Source organism: Geotrypetes seraphini, chromosome 8 (assembly GCF_902459505.1).
Source record: "Geotrypetes seraphini chromosome 8, aGeoSer1.1, whole genome shotgun sequence".
NCBI classification, from domain to species: domain Eukaryota; kingdom Metazoa; phylum Chordata; class Amphibia; order Gymnophiona; family Dermophiidae; genus Geotrypetes; species Geotrypetes seraphini.
Window position 1 is genome coordinate 51,940,462 of NC_047091.1, and position 22,691 is coordinate 51,963,152.

The 22,691-nt window shown below is 42.9% G+C and overlaps 1 protein-coding gene across 3 annotated transcripts in view; it reads left to right on the forward strand.

Moving 5' to 3' along the window:
- Positions 1-1,217: 1,217 nt before the first annotated feature.
- Positions 1,218-22,691, forward strand: part of PRX (periaxin) — a 144,767-nt gene continuing 123,293 nt past the window's right edge. For all 3 annotated transcript variants that reach the window (XM_033954224.1, XM_033954227.1, XM_033954226.1), the window contains exon 1: positions 1,218-1,404. The gene's annotated coding sequence lies outside the window, so the exon portion shown is untranslated. The remainder of the gene's footprint in view (positions 1,405-22,691) is intronic.

Consider the following 22,691-nt stretch of genomic DNA (forward strand, 5'->3'; position numbering starts at 1 on the left):
TAGTGCAGGTCAGTGTGCTGAATGGTCTGCGCTGGTCTTGACACGCATAAGAATGAGGAATGAGTGTCAGGAGCAGTGCGGTTTTGTAAAAGGGGGGAATAATAGTCTCCACTATTTAGCCTGGCATTGACATTAGGTTTATTGGTCTGTAATTTCCCAGATTACTCCTGGAATTCTTTTTAAAAATTGGCATTACATTGGTTACTTTTCAATCTTCACTTACAATAGATGATTTTAATTACAGGTTACAAATCACTAACAGTAAATAAGCAATTTCATGTTTGAGTTCTTTCAGTACTTCCAGGTGATTTTCTACTCTTTGTCGATTTGGTTCAGCTATCTTTTATTTCCTCCATAATATCACCTTTGAAATATTGGCGATCTGATGGACCTTCAGTTTGTCTCAGTCTGGCAATGTTTGTGTTCCCATGTTCTTAGGAGTTTAGACAGAGAATAAAGGTGACTAATTCGAAGAAACATTGTAGATGCAATCAGAAAAGGAGCATGCAACTGATCTCAGCCAGCAGTTTGTGCAGCCTATGTTAAAAAGTTTGCATTTTTCAGGGGAATAATGTGTGAGGTTTCAAAAGTCGTCATGATTATTTAGCTGCTCTCATCTATCTAAAACTCGGCCATATAAGCACGATTGGCCAAATCGTGGAATCACAATACTGAAGCTCAGGATGTATTTTTCCTCTAACTCTACTTTTCACTTCTCTATTACCCTCCAGGTACTTTAGTTAGATTGTGAGCCTTCGGGACAGTAAGGGAATTTTTCAAGTACCTTTCTTATTTCTAATCTTAATGTATATTTTCTGTAAACCGCTTAGAACCTAACGGATGTAGCGGTATATAAGAAATAAATTACATTACATTACATTCTTTCTCTGAGTCTAGCCCACTGGCTGCAGCCAGATCCCGTCAGACGTCACTGTCCCGTTTGACAGCAATCCAGGAACGGCAGATCTTATCCCCCCCCCCCCCCCCCCCCCCCACACCAGCCACAGCTTTCCAACCTCTTCCACGCTCCCCCGGGCGCTGCTCCTTTAAAGCCGATGCTGCCACTGTAAATAATACTGTCGCGGTGCCTTAAGAGGCCGCAGCGCCAGAAGAAAAAAAAAGGGAAAAAGCTCCCTCCGTTCTGTGACGTCAGGCGCTCTGCGGCCAATGGGCGGAGAGCTGTGGCTTCCTCCGGCTTCCCTGGAAGTGCCTGCTCGCGCTCTGCTTCCAGGCACTCAGATGGGCTCCTGAGCTGCAGCTCGCCGGGCTGGGGAACTTTCACTGCGCAAATTCAAGTTTATAGACGACCCCCCCCCCCCAACACCACCAAGGAAGGGCTCAGCCTGAGCTGAAGTCTTTGCGCAAGCATCGAAAAGGGCTAGAAGACCAGCTGCTGAGATTTCGGTAAGGAGGAGAGTTTTGCCTCCCATTGCACTTTTGCTAGAAGTTTGTAGGCGATGCGTGCATGCGCTGCTCTCTAAGGCAGATTGCCCTCCTTACACAGCCCTGGCAGGGATCTGGGTTCCTGGCTCAAGGCAATGGTTTTTAAGCACTTGCAACAGGGACACAGGTCTCCTGACATAGCGGGAAAGAGTCGCCAGATAGTTCAGGATTATAAAAGAATCATCTCTGTGTTTTCATATTCCAAGTTGTGAAGACAAAACTCCCTTTATACGGAAAGAAACACAGAAACATCTTTGGGAATAATTCTTATATCCCAACGCCCTATGATACAGTGAGCTAGAAATATTTGGAGATGGTGTGTGGTACGCTTTATCCCTTCCTGGAGGGTATGATACGTTGAGATTCATCTGAGGATGGGCTCTGTTCTGTGACTATGAGGCACAGTGAACTAGAATAATAATATCTGGGTAAGATCATCATTCCCTACAAGGTGTGATATAATGAGACACAAGGAATAAATACATCTGTGGATAGTGTACCTCGCCCCCTAATTCCAAGGCCCGAAACTAATTATACTTTCCACCTTGAATCTCATGTACTGACATAATGTATCTTTATGGTAACCCACCTGCACCCCATGTACTGACAAAACGTATCTTTATTGTAACCCATGTACTGACTAAATGTATCTTTATGGTAACCCACCTGTACTGACAAAATATATTTTGATTTGATTTGATTTGATTTCTTATATACCGCTATACCGTGAGGTTCAAAGCGGTTTACAATGAAGATAGATTAAAGATACATTAAAGTAAAATAAATAAAAATGGTACTTTGGATTTCCCTAGCTGTCCCGAAGGCTCACAATCTAGCTATATATCTTTATTGTAATCCACTTGTATCCCATGTACTGACAAAATGAATCTTTAATGTAAACCACTTGCATCCCATGTACTGACTAAATGTATCTTTATTGTAAACCGTTTCTATCCCATGTACTGTCAAATGTATCTTTATTGTAAACCGCTTCGAACTTCACGGTATAGCGGTATATAAGAAATAAATTATTATTATTACATCAGATAGGTCATGGCTACGTCAGACCAACCTGTTTCTCTCAAGAGCCAGTCCGGATCACTAGAAGTATTCAGACGTTTCATTCCTTGTTGCTTTCCTGAATTGGTTAAGGTCTTTGTCTTCTAGGAATTGGTCTAAACCTTTCAACTCCAGCTGTACTATATACAGTACACTTTTACCACATCCTGCAGCAGCAAAATTCACAGTCTGTGCCTGAGTGAACAAATAACTTTTTCCAATTTGTTTTGAACTGCTACCTGCTACGTCCCAGGGGGCTGTCCCTTAGTTCAAGTAATATATGACAAGATAACCAAGTTCTGTTTTCTTGTTCCACCCGATGTTGATTCTCTAAGGCTGAAAAACCCTGACTTTTTTTTTTTTTTTTTTTTTGCTTCTTTATTCCTGGCATGGTGTGATAGATTGAAGAAGTGCCTGAGGGATGTTCTTAATAACACATCTAGTTATTTTTATTCCTGCTGTTTTTGGCATATATTTTGGGACAGTAGAATTACTAGTGCATGCACTTGTCATAATTAGATTATTGAAGTCTCCCTTTATCTTGATGTTTTGGAAAGATTAGAGTTCTAGGGTACAGATCTTGCAAAAAAGGGCAACCAAATTCATAATCAGAGCTCATAAAATATGACCATTCTTCTCATATTCTTTACTGACTACATTGGTGACTGATAAAAGTTAGGGAAAAAAATTGAAAATTTTGTTTTATGTTTAAAATCTTACATAGCCTGGCACTTCACTGTATGGTTTCTTTTGTTCTCTTCTCCGTCTTTAAGTAGAACCCTGCACGCTGCCAAAAGATTGCTTTTCTATTTTCTAGAAGTTAAGGGTGTACTCTTCAAATTTAAGGAGGAAAGTTCTGAAAACTTTTTTGTTTGCTAAACATTGTGGAAATTAACTATTTCAGTCTACTTTTTCTTGTCAAATTTATGGCCTCCTTTTACTAAGGTGCGCTAGTGTTTTTAGTGCAACGCAGGATATTACCGCGCGCTACGCGGCTAGAACTGGCATTAAGGTCTAGCGTGCGGGGCAATTCAGCGCGTGCTATTCCGCGCTTTAATGCCCTAACGCACCTTAGTGAAAGGAGCCCTATGTATTATTCCGCCTACTCGTACAATCCTTCAACCTCAGCACTCTCGACTACTGCAACATCATCTTCCTTAACGCTACAAAGAAAACTACCAGGAGATTAAAAATAATTCAAAATACCGCAGTGCGCCTCATTTTTGGCCTAAAGAAATGGGAACATGTCACTCCATTCTATCACCAACTGCACTGGCTGCCAGTAGAATCTAGAGTTCTCTTTAAATTTGCATGCTTTTGTTACAAATCGGTTAACGGTTCTTCCCCAAGTTACATAAATACCCACTTCAACCTTTACTGCAACAACAGGACACCACGCAGAATTCAACTGTTCGCCTTCCCCTCGCCAAAACACTGCCTTCTCAGAAGATCCCTCGAAAGTACTTTCGCATTCCAAGCAGCCAAGTTGAACCCATGGCTGGCCCAGATGATACTCGAGGCCCCTAATTTCCTTGCCTTCAGAAAACTACTAAAAACTTACCTATTCAACAATCACGACCCCTATTTAATCCCTTCACCTCACATAACCCCGGCCCCACCCCCAACCCCTTCCTCCCACACCTGATTCCCCCTTGACCCTCTCTCCACTTCCCTTGTCTAGTCCGATCTAATCCACAATTTTCAGTTAAACTGTTATACATCTTCCTTTCATTGCAGACTACTGTAAATTGTGGTAACTTCATTGCTGACTGTTGTAAATTGTAAATTGTTGTAATTTACTGTAAATCTACAGGTAATTTGTTTGTAAATCTGCTTGTAACATGTTGTAAATAAGCTTGTCAAGGCAGATCATTTGTTAATTGTTGTAAACCGCCTAGAACTCGATGGGTATGGCGGTATATAAGAATAAAGTTATTATTATTATTAAAGTTATTATTATTATGTTTTACATTATTGTAAACCGAGTCAAGCTCCTCTTGGTTGATGACTCGGTTTATAAAACTAAGTTTTAGTTTAATTTAGTCTTTTGCTTTTATACTAACTTGTGAGTGAAATCATCTTCCACTGTGCTTTATTTTCACTGTCATTATGAATTGAAACTTTTATTCAGCATGTATTTTGGAAATGGCAAATGACTGATTGATTGATATTATTCTTTGGAAATATAGAGATAACTAGTCTTTAAGCCCGTTACATTAACGGGTGCTAGAGACTCCTCTTCCTGTATAAAGTTGGGTTTTTTTTTTTCATTTTAGGCTTCCTCCCCCCTCCCTTTTCCCTTCCCGTCCCACCTTTCGCTTTTTCAACCCCCTTGCACTTCCCTTTGCACGGTCTCCCTTGTGATCATGCTTCATCCGCTCCTTCTCCTGTGCGGGCCACCGGAGCAGAGAGGACGGGGTGGAGGGGGCTGTTGGCCGGGGCCGGTGGAGAGGAGCTAGGCGGCTGGAGGAGTAGCAGCAGCCGCTGCCGATTGCAGCCTCCGTCCTGCCTTTGCCTACCTGGATTTGCTCTTTTTTGTTTCTTACATCGCATCGGGAAGGGTCTGAAGCTCCGCCAGCGAGACAGACCGAGCCCCAACCGCACCCTGCAACTGCCCGGTTCAGCCGATCCCGGGCTTCGGTGGTTATTGCGACCCCCCCCTCCCCCCTCTCGGCCCCCTCCCCGGTACCTGAGCAGCAGCGCTCCGGGATCTTTCTCTAGCTCTGCTTACTGCCCCTGGAGACGGTTACCGGGGAGACTGGAGCACCAGTAGCAGCAGCCCGGGCACCGGGAAATAGGGGGCGTTGCCCTGAGTTACTCCGCCCTCTGACCCGCCCTCTCTCTCTCTCCCTCAGCAGGCCGCTTTGAAGAGCAGCGGCAGCGGGAGGGAGGAGTCCCTGGAACACGCGCCTCCAGATAGCGCAGGCGCCATGAGGTGTGACACAGAAGCACACCTCACGCCACCAGGAATCACGATCTTTGAAAAGCGCATGCGCGCTTAGCCTTTTATTATTATTGATTCTTTACAAGTCTCCTAAAGATAGGCGCTGGGATGGCTGTGCGCTAATGCGGTGCTGGCAGGACTTATGGGAAGAAATACTCGCAAGTTGCAGCCAGTACGAAATATAGCAATTCAACTGTTGCGTGCAGTAGGTCGTAATGAACATTTTACGCCTCTTTATGGGGTCCTTTTACTAAGGTGCGTGAACCGATTTAGCACGCGCTAATCTTTAGTACACGCCAAATCGATTAGCGCGTGTTAAATCAGTTAATGCACCTTAGTAAAAGGACCCCTATATTAGACATCATTGGTTGCCAATGTATTATAGAATACATTTTAATATTTTGGTTATGACCCATAAGTTAATTTACACAAGGCAGCCAATAGCATTGAGCAAACTGATTATGCCTTATGTGGTGAAGTTTGGCCCTGTTGCTCCAGGTTCCACCAGTTTGACATATACGCTTGGAGGCATCATTTGCGTGAGGAACACTCATTGTCCCAGTTTAGGAAACAGTTGAAGGCTTTTGGGGTCTCTCTATTCGAAGGTCAGCATTCGGGGGAAGGGGAAGATGTGGAGCATAGGTTGAATTACTTTTGTGTTTTAATTTGATCTTTTGAGTTTGTGGGGGCTAGTTCTTTTAGGGGTCTGTCCTATCACAGAATGGAGTTTTTTTTTCTGATTATATTTATTTTATATATTGTAATTGTAGACTGCTGGGTTTGCCTTGGCAGTTAGGCAGTATATTAGGAACGGTACACCGTCAAAAGCGCGCCAGACATTGGCGCTCCAACAATCACGCCCTGACATTTGTATGCAGGACAAATGCGTGCCACCGCTCTGACGCTCTCAGGCCTTCCCGGTAGCGCTGAGGGGTGTGTGTGTGGGGGGGGGGAACCCCCCACTACACTTACAACTGCTCACCCTCTCGATACCCCCTCCTCATCCCCTCACACACACCCTTAGAGCCGAAGAGCGGGGTTTCGGGAGGAGAGCAGGACTTTTAAGTGTAGTGGGGGGGTTTCCCCCCCACACCCTCTTGAATGGGAGGGCAAGAAGTTGAAAATGTAGTGGGGTGTTCCCCCCCCCCCCCACACACACCTCCTCAGAGCACAAAGAGGAAGGCTTGAGAGCGGTCACAGATGGTGGCGCGCATTTGTTCTGTCAGCGCACCATGTGATTGTCAGCACGCCAATGTCTGGCATGCTTTTGACGGATCACCATTAGTAACAATAAACCTGTAACCTGTATACAACTTTAAGCATAACTGCTTATGCCATGTCAAAGGCTGGTGTACGAGGGGCCACTTAAAAGTTCTCAGCCCAATCAAGAAGAGAATGTTGTGGAGCCATGAAACTTACGAGTTATTCCACACTTTTCTTGACTCTTATCTTTTCATTTCATATCATTGAAAGGAAAAGTGTGGAATAACTTCTAAGTTTCATGGCTCCACATCATTCTCTTCTTGTTTGGGCTGAGAACTTTTCAATGGCCCCTCGTATTGTGATGTCATAATGCCTCAATCCACCAATGCCTAAGTGCCAACCTCATCGATGATGTCACAATGGTTTACTAGATGCATTTGCCTCATTGAAAAGAAAAGTGTGCAATAACTTGTTACTTTCATGGCTCCACATCATTCTCTTCTTGGTTGGGCTGAGAACTTTTCAGCAGCCCCTCATAAATGCACCTAAATGCTGTCAGTAATGCATGTATATGACAGGCTTACTGACAGCATAAGCTTACATGCTCTGCCCCCCAACATCCATATCTCCTAGCAATTACACACTGTAGAATTTGCATGCTAATGTTACAGAAAACCTGCTAAGTGCAGTTATGCATGTAATTTCAAATTAGTTTGTGCCAATTACAAGTAACACCAAATTATGTCCAATAATCAGTTGCTAATTTGTCAAGTTCTGGATGTATTGTCGGTAGTCCATAACCTGCATGCACAATTTTGCACTTATGGAGGGACATTTTTGATAAGATATCCAAATCTGATTTTGGGCATTGTGCAAAAAAAAAAAAAAAAAAAGAAGTCCAAAAATCCAGTGCCAAACATGATATGTGCAATCTTATATCCTGCTGAATCCTCATTAATTAGAGTTCTAGGCAGGTTATAGGCAACATATTGCTATATGGAATTTTATATAGAGTTAAATATGTTACAATGAATTATACATGCTACATAAAGTTATCCAATTGTTATCAAATTATTCATATGGTCATTTTTGAACTAGAAAAACATCTATCTTTTTGGTTTGAAAATCGCTCGATTTTTACATGGTTTTGTGCTCAGTGTCTCTTTCTTTAAGGGCTATTTTCAAACAAAAAAATGTCCACGCCATTGGGATGTCTGGGGAGGTTAGCAATCTTACTAGACTGGCCACGCAGACATCCCAGTAGAAAAGTGGGGCAGCCTTGGGGGCACTATAGTAAATTTCACATAAAAGTTCTCAGGTACACATCATATCATAACCCTCTTATACAGGCAGTCGTCAGCTTATAACCTGCCCGACTTATGACTGTTTCACGTTACAATTAGACCTGACCACAGCAGTCACTCTCCCTCCCTCCCTCTGGAGCCAACATAGGTCTTCCTTTGGGCCTATCTTAAACTCTAGTGGTCCAGAAGGGTGAGTTGGGACAAGAGTGATCCTCTTACGCTCCTGCCCATACAGTCTTGCTGAAAAAAAAAATGGCTGCCGTGAGTTCCCGCAGCAACCTCGCAAGACTGTGAGGTTGCCGTGGGAACTCAAGGCATCCATTTTTTGACTTACGACCGGTCGGCCGGAACTAGATGTGGTCCTAAGTGATGACTACTTATAGGGTGAGCCCTTCAAAATTGGCAAAAAATGTACTGTACAATGTACACCACTCTTATGTCTGCAGGTATCACTTATATGTGGGTTCAGGAGGTATTTTGTGGTTATTGGGGCACTCACACTTTCCACCACAAGTGTACCAGTTAAAGTAGGATATGGGCCTTGGGTCCCCTTCTCTACAATCCACTGCATTGACCACACTCATAGGCTATACCAGAGACCTGCCATTATATCTGCAGCTGTTAGGCAGCTGTTGTACAACTTTAATTTTTAGGGGGGTGGGAGGGTTAAGAGGGGTCATTTCTTTATCCCTCCAGTGGATATCTGGTTAGTTTAGGCACCTTTTGGCGCTTAGTCATTATTAAAACAGGTTTAATCTAATCTTTGGTTTATATACTGGATCATCTCTGAGTGGAAGACCAAAAACATTCTATTATTTCTGCCCTGGTCAATTTTACAATGTTCCATTATCACAGAAAAATGTCCAAATCATAAATATTCCCTAGTCCCACCCAAAGCACGCCTCCAAGATGCCTCCTTGAGATTTAGATGAAGGCTGCATAGCAAAATGTCTTAAATGAGTTTTTGCAAAAACAAAAAAGTCCACCTGCTGCTTTGTGCCATTTTTTGGACATTTTTCTGTTTTGAAAATGAGCCCTTAAGGGTAAAATTGGGTGTGCAAGATTATAAAGGGGAGAATAGCATTTATTGGACTTAAAATAACTGCTATTTTTCTAGAATTCGTGGCTTATTTACGCTGGCTTTTACAAAGCTGCGGTAGAGATTTCTACCATGGGCCGACAAGGTATTTGCTCTGATGCTCATAGAATTCCTGAGTGGTGGAGCATTTACTTCACCGGCCCGCAGTAGAAATCTGCGGCTTTGTAGAAGGAGCCCTTAATCTGTTAACTGCTTCAACCCCCATAATGGGAGATTTGGCAATATACAAGTACCACATCGTAAAAGAGGTCCCAAAGCTACAGAGAGTTTTCTGATACTTGATTTTCCCGTGCAAATCAAAGCTTGTGATTCAGATTTCTGCTGTGTTACACTAGGTGATGAGAAGCAGAAAAAACCCCACAGAAAAGTAGTGGAGGGCTATCCTGATGGTTAGTGCAGCAGCCTGCAAGCCAGGGAAACTGGGTTCGATTCCCAGTGGAGCTCCTTGTTACCCTGGACAAGTCAATTTACCCTCCATTGTTCCAGGTGCAAAATAAGTACCTGTATAAAATATGTAAGTCACTTTTATTATAACTTATAGAAAGGCGGCATATCAAATCCCTTTCCCTATAATATTCCCATTGCTAACCTGTCATCTATGTCTTCCATTTTGAAAGCAGATGCTTGTAAGATATTCTACAATCAGTTTAAGATTCCTGTAAAATACCTTTGTGTTTGCAGTTCTGTTTTTACACTTGGTTTTAATATTAAGGATACTTACATTACATTAATGGCTTGCAGTTCTGGGCGGATTACAAAGGAAACAGCTGGACTATCATTCCCCTCTACAAAAGGTATATCCCGCGTTGGAAAATTAGGAACATCCCTCCCCTTTAGAACCACAGAACTCTGGAATAACCTCACATCCCCGCTCAGAGTTTCAAGTTCCCTCCAATCCTTCCGCAAACACCTGAAAACTTGGCTCTTTTCAAAAATCTAACACCTCCCGCTTTTTGGTTCCCTGTCCCTCTTTATCTTCCTAGCTCCTTTCCTATAACCCTTCATTGTAGTTCCTTTTCAACCTAACCCTGTAAACCGTGCCGAGCTCTACGCTTGTGGAGATGGCGCGGTATACAAACCTAAGGTTTAGTTTAGTTTAGAATTACATGAAGATCGGAGAATTACAATTTAGTGAATAGGATACAGAAAAGATGACTGGGATATTCCAGTAGATTTACAATTTGGGGAGAAGTTCAATTAGGAGATAGTGCAATTCCTGTAAATGTACAAATTGGGAGGCAGTTGACATGCTTGAGGTTTTGACGAGAAAGGATAGCTGGAGAAGAGGAGAGGTTAGGGGGGAATTATACGGAGGGGAAGGCCATGGTTATAGTTAAGATATCTGGATCCATTTTTTGAATAGTAGGGTTTTGATTTCTTTTCAAAAAGATTTGAAGACGCTCGTTGTTATCAGCAGGTTGGAGATGGCCTGGTCAAGTTTCGCTGCTTGCGTCGCTAGTAGGTTGTCAAACATCTTCTTGCGCTGAGTGCCTTTGAGTGGAGGGTAGGTAAATGGGGTCTGAGTTCTTCTTTGTCTAGTAGAGAGGTTATGGTTCAGGCGATTGTTTAGGTAAACAGGGGCTGTGCCATTTATTGCTTTGAATAGTAGACAGTATAGTCTGAATTGAATTCATGCTTATATAGGTAACCAGTGTGAGTCTAGGTAGGCAGTGGTGATGTGGTCAAATTTACTTCTTCCTTTCCACATTATTTCTTCACACATCTGACAGGTCACTGGTGACAGTGCAAAAAATTATGTAGAGTGAGCTCATGAGTAGAGAATGACACAGAGACAAATTTCTCCCTGTGCCCATGGGAACTCATTTTCCCATCCCGTCCCGGTAAATTCTTTTCCTGTCCCTGCCCGATTCCTGCAAGCTCCATCCTCATTTGTACAAGCCTCAAACACTTTAAAATCATAAGTGTTCGAGGCTTGTGTGGTTAAGGCAGAGCTTACAGGAACGGGGCAGGGACAGCGACAAAACTCACGGGGACGGTACAGGGAAATTGAGTTCCTGTGGGGACGGGGACAAATTTGTCCCTGTGTCATTCTCTACTCATGATCACCCTGGTTCTCCGTCTGCCACTGTAACGCTGACTTTGTTTGATCGATTGTTGTGACTGATCTTGCAGTGTACTGAAACAGGCAACAGGTCTTACTGTCAATCCCACTTCTTAAGAGTGTATCAGGATCTATCTTAATGCAGAAAACCGAGATGTTTGCCTGTAGTTTAGAAGCTTGGTGATTGGCTAAGAGGAAGACTCTGTTTTCTTGATTCATGGATAAGATTTCAAGTTTCAAGTTTTATTTATATTTGATTAATCGCTTAATTAAATTATTTCTAAGCGAGTTACAGTTTGTAAATAAACATGATATTAAAACAGTAAATAATATAAAATATTGAAAATTTAACAATTTATACATTAAAAAAAAAAAAAGAGGATAAAACATGTTAGTAAAATATAAAATTACGAATTATATATTATGAGGTACAAAGAACATAAAATTACAGAAATTTTAACTTAACAATTATATACTAAAATAAGAATCCAATAATATAACGGATCTTGACATTTAAAAAGAGCACATGATTAATTTTAAATGTTAAAAGCGTCTTTAAATAAAAAGCATTTTAAATTCTTTTTGAAATCGTTTAAGTTATTTATTTCTCTTAAGTGTAAAGGTAAAGAGTTCCAGAGTTGAGGTGCTACTACAGAAAACATATCCTGACGGCGGGTTCCAATGATTTTTAAAGAAGGAATAGTTAGAAGTTTGTGGTTGTTTGAACGTAAAGAACGTGAGGAATTATAGGGGATAAGTAATTTGTTTATGAATTGGGGTTCATTGGTGTCTAAGGTTTTGACATATCATACAGGGATTTCATATCATCTGTGCTGCCTGATGTAATAGGGGAGAGAAGGAGAGGCACCCCCACTAAGACGGCGCCCAAGGCGGTCTGCCCCACCCCCACCCCACCTCCTTACTACATCACTGCAGCCAAGATATTTATTTTTAGTATTTATATACCACTTCTAGCCTAAGTGGATTACATTCAAGTACTCAAGCATTTCCCTATCTGTCCTGGTAGGCTCACACTCTACCTAATGTACCTAAAGGACCAAAGATTGAGTCAGCACTCAGAAGGGACAATCATTCTTTTGGGTGCCACAGGTTTGATTAAAATGGTAGTTTTTCCCTCTTTTCCAGCTTGTTTCTAGTTAGTCTAGTTTTTGTAAATGAAAGAACTAAGGCCAGTATTGGACAGACCTGCACAGTCTGTGTTCCATATATGGTGATTTGGTGTAGGATGGGCTGGGGTGGGCATTGATGTGAACTCCACTAATATGGAACATGAGGATGTTACTGGCCAGACTTTACGGTAGATGTCCTGGGATGATTGGATAGGCAGGAGTGAGCTTGAATGGCAACTTCAGCATTTGGAACCTAGGACAATACCAGATTTTACAGTCTACTGCCCAGAAATATCAAAGAAGAGACAAGTTAATTTAATCATGTATTTTTTAAAGGGTATAACTTATAGGCAGACTGGATGGACTGTTAAGGTCTTTATCTGCCGTCATTTACTATGTTACTATGTACATTTTTTACGTATCCCCCATTTTAATTGATGCATACCGCTTAAAAATACTTAGACACGTTTAATCAAATTTTAAATATAACTTGAAACTTGAATTTCCAAGTGTGCTTGGATAGGTTACCCCTATGCACCTTACATCTTATGAACTCTAGAAGGAAGCTATCTTTGGCATGATACAGTGACTGTTTGCAGTAAATTTGAGAGGCTGAGATCATACTCCACACATCCTGGCTTAAGAGTTCATCCTTGTCATGGTACGTGCAAAAATAATCTATTTGGAAACATTTCCCCTGAGATTAGAATCTCATTTCTTGATTTCTGATCACTGGATTCCATGGAGGGTCCACAGATGTCTCATGAAGAACAACTGAAACCAACCAGAACAATATGACAAAGTGGTGGTACGTTACAGACAATATAGAATAGGGGGAAAGTACATCTGTGTACAGAAGAAGAGCAGGACTTTGGAGTGATTGTGTCTGATGATCTTAAGGTGGCAAAACTGGTAGAAAAGGTGACGGTCAAAGCCAGAAGGATGCTTGGGTGCATAAGGAGAGGAATGGCCAGTAGGAAAAGGGAGGTGATAATGTCATTGTATAAGTCTCTGATGATGCCCTATTTGGAATATTGTGTACAAGTCTGGAAACCGCACCTTCAAAAAGATATAAACAGGATAGAGTCGGTCCAGAGGGCCGCTAATAAATTGGTTAATGATCTTTGTCATAGACTTAAAGACCCCAATATGTATACTCTGGAAGAAAGACGGGAGAGAGAGGATATGATAGAGACGTTTAAATATCTCCATGGCTTTAATGTACAGGAGGCGAGTCTTTCTCAAATAAAGGAAAACTCCAGAATGAGAGGGCATAGGATGAAGTTCAGAGGTGATAGGCTCGGGGGTATACTTGTTTACAGAAAGGGTGGTAGATGCGTGGAATTGTCTCCTGGTAGAGGTGGTGTAGACAAAGACTGTTTTTGAATTCAAGAAAGCACGGGATAGGCGCTTGGAATCTCATAGAAAAGATAGTAGATGCTGCGGAATGGCAGACTGGATTTTCTATTTGGCCTTTATCTGCTGTCATGTTTCACTGTTTTTTTTGCTTTCTCTACCAATCAATTTGAGGCATGAGCTTTAGAGGGCAAGAGTCCATTTTGTCAAATGGGCAATAAATGAGTTTGTTTATAAGATGCCACCAGCCTCTGTCATTTTTGCTACTCCACGCTAACATGGCTACTCCTCTGGAAGTTTTCATCAACAAAAATGTGTGTGTGTGTGTGGGGGGGGGGGGGTTTCTGTCAGTATTTTGAAAGTTGCTACAGGACTAACCCAGGTTGAGTGCTGAAGTGACTGTCTTAGAGTTTCTTTTACTAAGCTGCGCTGGTAAACTTGCTTAGCATGGCCTAACACATAGGGTTACTAGATTTTTCCATGGAGAAACCCGTTCACATACCCCCAGCCCCACCCCATTCTGCTTCCAGTCCCGCCCTGTTCTGTCTCTAGCCCCACCCCCACAAAGCCTTGTCTTTCTTTTTCCGACCTCTGGGCAGCATCTGGAGGGCCTCCGAGCATGCATGAATACATGTGACATCATCTACGGATGCTCAGAGGTCCTCTAGACGCGGCCGGGAGATTGGGGCTTTCCAAAACCTGGACAAACCACCATGTTTTGAAAAGTCCATCCAGGCACCTAGATGGTCCTCTAAAAAGACGATATGTACGGTTTTCCCAGACGTCTGGTAGCCCTACTAACACAGAGCTTTTCCCACACACTAGGCCCATTTCCAGCATGGCCGCAAAAGAGACATTTTTCTATTTGTTGAATATCTGGCCATGAATTAATGTTAGTGAGCAGCCATTTAAAAAATTAATATGGTAGCACTTACCACCTCCTATTTAGGTAGCTCTTAAAGCTCCTGTGTTATGGATGCACTAATCAGTTACTGTAGCAGTAATGTGTGTGCGCCAGGTTTTTAACGCATCTTTGCCTATTTTCTGTACCCGAATGCCCCCTCCTTCCCCCTGAATAAAATAAATACTGTCCTGTAGCACATACAGATGACAAAACGAAGGCAGAATAACCATACTGGATCAGACCAATGATCCATTTAGCTTAGCTTTCTGTTTCCAGAGGTGGCTAATCTAGGTCACAAGTACCTGGCAGAAACCCAAATAGAAGCAACTTTCCGGAATCCCAAAGAGTAGCAAGATTTCATGCTGCTGATCCCAGTGGCTTTCCCCAGGTCTGTCTCAATAGCAGACTATGGACTTTTCCTCCAAGAACTTGTCCAAACCTTTTTTTAAAGCCAGCTATGCTAACTGCTTTTATAACATCTTCTGGCAACAAGTTCTGGAGCTTCTGTTTGTTCAGTGAAAAAATATCTCCTATTTATTTTGAAGGTATTTCCGAGTAACTTCATTGTGTGTCCACTAGTTTTCATAATTTTTGAAAAATGGATTCACTTTTACCCGCTGTACACCACTCAGGATTTTGTAGACCTCAATCTTATCCTCTCTAGCCATCTCTTTTCCAAAGTGAAAAGCCCTAACCTCTTTAGCCTTTCCTGATATGACAGGAATTCCATCCCCTTTATCATCGTGGTTGCTCTTTGAACATTTTCTAATACCGCTGTATATTTTTTTTGAGATAGAGTGACCAGAACTGAATGCAATATTCAAGGTGAAGTTGCACCGTGGAATGATATAGAGGCATTATAATATACTTGGTCTTACCATCCCCTTTCCTAATAATTCCTAGCATCCTATTTGCTTTTTTGGCCTCCATCACATTGTAGCTTGTACTGTATTAGGCCAGGAGATGATGCGGTATACAAACCTAAGGATTAGATTAGATTTTTTTCTACATTAAAAGTGTGAGTTAGCACTTAGCACAGCCTAGTAAAAGGGACTCTTAAAGAAAAGAATTCTAATACGTAAATGTAGTAGATGTGATGTGGAAAGGACAGCTCTCATTTTCCATTTCCTTTCCTTTTCCAAAACATTCCTTATCATTCATTTTGCTTGGCTTTGTTTGTTATTTTAATCATATTGAGTGTCTGGAGAGAATACGTTGAAGGGATCCTTGGGGGTTGGCCAGCCCTGGATTAACCACTAAGCAAAATGAAGAACATGCTTAGGGCAGCAAGAGAAAAGGGGGGTGGAATCGTGGAGTTTTTTCCCCCTAGTTGTTATGCTCTTAACTCTTTCAGTGCCATCTGCCACACCCATTATTCCTCGTGAATTTCAGAGTTTTTCTAATCATAGATGATGTTTTGTTTCATACAATAGTGATATTTCTCAGCACCTATTAGTGGCCACCTAAAAAGCAGCTGCCGATTGCATGTCAATCATTCAACAGTGTCCTATAGAGAATTGTGCCTCCGTGAAAGATAGGTGCAGTGGCATAGTAAGAGTAGGAGGCGCCCAGGGCAGTGGTGTACCCCTCGCGCCCCCAGTCCTTCTGCACCCCCTCCCACTCCTTCCTGCCCCCCCCCCATTCCACAATTGTGCTCTCCCTCCCCACCCCCATGCTCCTCGTGCCAGTGTTGGATTTCCCTCTGACGTCACTTCCTGGCCCCTTGACCTGGAAGTAATTCAGAGGGGAACCAGGCTGGCACGTGCTACAGGCAGAAGTTGCTCACGCTAGCGAAGATAATACAGAGGTACAGGGGGAGGGGAGAGGGATGATGCGAGCATGGCGGAGAGGAGCCAGTGCTCTCACCGACTTGGCACCCAGGGCGGCCTGCACCTCCTTTACTACTGGATAAGTGCCAGAAATACAGGCAGGGTTTTCCAGGCCTACATGTCCAGTGCCTATCTATGCTATGAATTGCATCTACATAGATTCTATATGGTGCCTAACACCACTTCCAGCATTAGCCATGCCCATAGTGGCGTTAAGTGCCATAGGCATGATTCCAGCCCCTTTGATTTAGGCGCTGGTAGGTGCTTTAATTTTCCTGTTTTTTACCATTTTAAATGACGTTTCTCACTTAACATAAGCACTGGTAGGACGCCTACCATAGAGTTATCAGATTTTATTTTAGTAAAATCTGGACCCCCGGACACGATTTTGAGGTTTTGAAAAGCCATCCAGACCCCCAAACATGTCCTCGAAAAGAAGAACATGTCCGGTCAAATCCGGACATCTGATAACCCTAGCCTACCAGCGCCTAAGGTTCAGCGCTGATGATAAAATATACCCCTTATTGAGTCTTCATATATTGACAGTTAAGCGATAGAAGAGCCGAGGGCACCATTGTTGGGCTGTGTTTAGGGCATCAGTTGGCCTTAATCCAGTCCTGGGGAGCCGGCCACTATGCTTCTTTTCTCATGAGTCACTTGCAAACCTAAAGTCCCATGCATTTTCTAAGGCGAAGCAGCAACTTGAACCAGCGTTGTTTGGAGAACTGAGATTTTCATTCTTCTAACCTAGTGTGTCTCAAACTTTCTTGAGCTGGGGAACACTAAAGGTAGTGGCCACGGCTTGAGGCACCCAGAAGTGTTCGGATGTCACTGTGATTACATCACGCATATGCGTGATATCATCACATTGACATCCACGCATGTGCAGAGGCCCTCCAGATGGGCCCTGAGTCGCCAGTAGGGGGTGCCAGCAGGAAAGAGGGCCGGAGAGGAGAGGCACTGGCGCCAGCTGATTGCCTACAGCAGTGTTTCTCAACTACTTCAAGCTAAGTACCCCCTAAGTCTAACAAATATCAACTGAGTACCCCAACCCCAGACCTCCCTAGGCCCACCCAAGCTCTGCCCCAGATCCCATCCCCTTTACTAATTGTAATGCAATTTTTTCCATTCATTTTTCATATGCACGCAATACACACAGCAGATATAAATTCTTAAAACTGACACATTTCAATTACTATATTGAAAATAAAATCATTTTACCTACCGGCAATCCTCTGCAGGCTGCTGTAATTAGCTTTAAAGGTGAGACCGGGAGGCAAGGGGGGGAAGCCAGAGGATGCTAGAGAGAAGGGGGAAACATGCAGGCCTTCATCAAATCGGGCAGCGCTGGCAGGTGCCTCTCTTTCTCCTCAGTGTGCCGTGGCACACTTGGAATCTCAGGAGGCACACAGTTTGAGATACACTGTTCTAACCCAACGGAAGAATTATACTTGCAGAGTCAAGAATGCCTACCTGTTTGTGTGGGGAAAAAATAACTGTCCAAAAATTTAACAAACTGGGATGAAAATGTATTTTGGAGGAAACCCAGTGAAAAGACATGTTGAGTTTGAAAATGGGCCCTCCCGTATAAAACTGATGAATATCACTGTTGTGTTGCCTCTCTGTATTTATGTAAGCATTAAAAATATATATTTTTTTTTTTTGGGGGGGGGGGAGATTTCAAGCACTCGCAGAGGCCTAACATTAGATTAAACTTGTTAGGTGACCCTTCTTTGAAAATGGGCCAGATTAGACTGGAAGTTCCATGGGAATAAGCTCTCCCAATGCATTTCTATAAGAGAAGCATAAAAATTTAGATTCAGTGGATAATATCAGTGAGGGAATTGCTTCTATTCCTCATCCCCACCTACTCCCAACAGTCCTCCACCAACACCCCACTCCTCCTCTATCAGCAGGTCGCCGTACCTCAAGAAGGACATGGCAGTACTTGAGGGAGTCCAGAGAAGAGCAACTAAACTGATAAAGGGTATGGAAAACCTCTCATATACTGACAGACTGAAAAAGCTGGGGCTGTTCTCCATGGAAAAGCAGAGACTCAGAGGAGACATGATAGAAACCTTGAAAATCCTGAAGGGCATAGAAAAGGTAGAGAGGGACAGATTTTTCAGATTATGGGGAACCACAAGTACAAGGGGGCACTTGGAGAAATTAAAAGGGGACAGGTTTAGACAAACGCTAGGAAGTTCTTTTTCACCCAGAGGGTGGTGGACATGGAACGAGCTTCCGGAGGCTGTGATAGGCCAGAGCACGTTACAGGGCTTCAAACAAGGATTGGATAGGTTCCTAGAGGATAAAGGGATTGAGGGGTACAGATAGGAGTAGAGGTAGGTTATAGGGATAGTCAGGGACCACCGCTCAGGCAATAGGCCTGATGGGCCGCCGCGGGAGCGGACCACTGGGAGAGATGGACCTCTGGTCTGCCTCAGCGGAGGCAACTTCTTATGTTCTTAAGTAAGCCTGCCTTCCCTGGGCAACTTCTGAAAAGATGAAATAGAGAAGAAAAGCCATAAACAAAGCTTCCTCTTCTTTTCTTTCCTCTAAATGGAAAACACACAGAGAGACAGCATATCTGCACACACCTGTGTGGGGTAGTTGGAAAGAATTCCATGAGCCATGCTCCACATGTTTTATCTTCTTGCCTTTCTTCTGTATATGTATGACAACTTTTCTTATCATCTTTTCACCCTCTGTGCTAAGACAGGTCACTCATACTGATAAATCATCACAATGGATAGAAACATGATGGCAGATAAAGGCCAAATGGCCCATCCAGTCTGCCTTTCCACGCCATCCACTATCTCCTCTTCTTCCTAAAAGATCCCACATGCCTGTCCCACGTTATCTTAAATTCAGAAACAGTCTTCATCTCTACCACCTCCACTGGGAAACTATTCCACGCATCTACTACCACCCTCTCTGTAAAGAAGGATTTTCTTACATTACTCCTGAGCTTATCACCTCTTAACTTCATCCTATGTCCTCTCCTTCCAGAATTATCTTTCGTTTCCTCTCATTTCAGCACTCCTTGAGCTGGTTGTTACAGCAAATGAACAAACAGGACAAAGCAAAGACCACCCAGGATGAAATAATGAGGGATGTCATATTAGCAGAGTTACAGGCTCAAATCCAAGGAACCTCAACTGGGGGGAAAAACCCCAACAGGCTGAGAAAGGGTGCTGTTGTGAGCAGTGGGTTAGAAGAGAAGATCTAAGGTCAGGAGTTCCTCATCTCCAGGTCCCATGAGAAATATCTATGTGCTTATATAGGTCTACAAAAAATCATTTGTACTGGAGGCAGCAGTGGGACTAGAGGCAAACAGATTACCAGCATATAGAAAAGAATTTAGAAGGACCGAAAGCCATGCTATTAACAAAAAGGTTCCTTTATTGCCTAGGCCCCAGTGAGATAATGTGCCCTAACTCCCTAATTTTCATGGTTTTATATGTCAGTGTTTAATAAATTATCTCCAGAACATCTGTATCCACAGTTTTTGTTTTCATCGGTGGATTGTTTTCACTGTGGATCATTGGGTCTCCCCATTTTTCTTTGTTGTCCCTAACTACCTAACTCCACATCTGGAAATGGCCTGCAGTACCACGATATGCCATACTGCATGTTACGCTGACTCCACATCTGGAAATGGCCTACATCCAGAGACTGAGCCCAGTCTATTTTGTTGATAGTAAAGGTCTGCTGCCAGAATGCAGATTGGAAGCTATACTTAGCATTTTTCCTTTCCTGCCTTGTTTCTTGGTTTCTCTTTTATACACTTCCCAGAGAACTCCGTTCCTCAGAAAAGTTGCTCTTAGCTGTACCCTTCTCCTCCACTGCCAATTCCAGACTTCGTTCCTTTCATCTAGCTGTCCCCTATGCCTGGAATAAATTACCCGAGTTTGTCCGCCAAGCCCCATCCCTTTCCTTGTTTAAAATCAGACTGAAAACCCACTTTTTTGATATAGCTTTCAATCCTTAACCCTTCTCCTCTGCCCTACAACCCAGCCCACTGATTAACCGTTCCCCTTAACTATTAAAGGGCTACTATACAGGATATTAAATGATTAGGGAATAAAATGTTTTAGGTAAAAGATCACTTACTGGTCATGGACCTGGGGGGGGGGGCCGCTGCAGGAGCAGACTGCTGGGCATGATGGACCCATGGTCTGACTCAGCAGAGGCGACGCTTATGTTCTTATTCTGTTTGTCTTTGGGAAGCAGAGCTGAGATTGTGATGTCATAATGCCTCATTCCACCAATAAGAGTCAACCTCATCAGTGATGTCACAATGGTTAGATTGTCCTGTACTCCCTCTGCCCACCAACCCAGCCAGTTGATTCAGCATTCCCCTTAACTGTTTCCATGACATCCTGTTTGTCTGTTTTGTCTGTTTAGAATGTAAGCTCTTTTGAGCAGGGACTGTCTTCTTTGTGACTCTGTAAAGTGCTGCGTATGTCTGATAGCACTATAGAAATAATTAGTAGTAGTTCAATACAAGTTTTTATCCTAACTCAACACATACTTAGGATCTAATACCAATATATGTGGAGGGTCATAATCAAAACATACGTCTAGGTCCGATTTGGATGTAGGGCACTAGTCGCCCAAAGTCAGCAGCGGAAAAATGTCAGTTCTTGAAAAGTACGTCTAAAATATGGTCGGTTTGTTTTTTCAAAAATCATCTCTGTACGTCCAGGCGTTTGATCGTCCAGACCGCCACTACCTCTATCTTTATACCACATTCTCGACCAAAAATTCATCCAAGTCCTAAATGCCCAGAACAAGTCTTTTTGGACATGGGAGGGGCCAGCATTGTGATGGACTGGCCACCCAGAGCAGATGGACTTCTTATAGGGCACTGCTGTGAACGTCACAAAAAGGGTGCCAAATAAACATCTCACCAGAACTTCCTTATAGTGAGCCCCCCCAAAACCTACTATACCCAACTGTCTACAGCCCCTAAACCCATTATAGCTGCAGGTGGTGCCTATATGGCAATATAGTAGGGTTTTGGGAGGTTTCAGTGGGGCTCACATTTCCCACCATTAATGTAGTGGTTAGAGTGACTTATGGGCCTGGGTCCTCCTCTCTATGGTTCAGTAGACCACTCCTCAGACTACTTAAGCCACCTCTGTGCAGCTCTACTAGGTTTTCCTATAGCAGGTGCTGATGTTCCAGAGGTAGGTATGTACGTTTTTATTCTGAACTTTGTGGGGGTGCAATGGGGTCAGTGAACATGGGGGGGATTGTATGGGGGGTCTTTACTTTGTCCCTACTGTAGTTACATGGTCACTTTGAATACCTTTTTGGCACTTATACCTTCTTTTACATCATCTAACTCACAACGTCTAAGTTTCACCTAGGAAGTCTCGTCAAATCCTGAGTGGAGTAGAATGGGTAGAAATGGATTGATTTTTCACTCTGTCAAAAATTACAAAGACTAGTGAACACTTGATGAAGTTACAAGATAAATACTTTTAAAACCAGTAGGGGGAAATTTTTTTTCACTCAGAGAATAGTTAAGCTCTGGAATGCATGGCCAGAGGTTGTGGTAAGAGCGGCTAGCGTAGCTGGTTTTAAGAAAGGTTTGGACAATTTCCAGGAGGAAAAGTCCATAGTCTGTTATTGAGAAAAACATGGGGGAAGCCACTACTTGCTCTGGATCGGTAGCACGGAATATTGCTACTCCTTGTGTTTTGGCCAGGTACTAGTGACCTGGATTGGCTACCGTGAGAACAGGCTACTGGCTTGATGGACCATTGGTCTGACCCAGTAAGGCGATTCTTATGTTCTTATGTAAACATTCGATTATCCCTGCAGGATGACTAATTATAGGTTGGTCCATCAACTGCCCACATCCCGCCCTAACCACTCCTCCAGAAATGCCCCTTTCAGCTCTGGGTGCACAGCGGGATTCAGAGGCCTAAAAAGTCACTGGATACCTCCCAAAAGCTATTTTGATTATCGGCACTTGAATAACTTGTCTTTTAGGACGACCAAGTACTGACTTGGGCAGGTTTTTAGACGTGTTTAAGTTTTGATTATGAGCCCCAAAGTATACAGTTTACAGGTTAGATTTGCCATAGTTACAGTGCAAGATTTTTCAATGCAAGTTTATTGAATTTCATAAAATACAATTATTCAACACAAAAATCTAATGACATATAAGCCCTTCCCCCCTCCCCCCCAGCAAAATTGTAAAAGTAGATGAATTGGGAGTACAAATAGGGCCCTGGTCTTTGACCAAAGGGCTGCCGCGTGAGCAGACTGCTGGGCACGTATGTCTGCAGTTCTTCTTTGTTTTTCCTTGTAAAGACAAATCAGTTAACATGTATTCTATAGT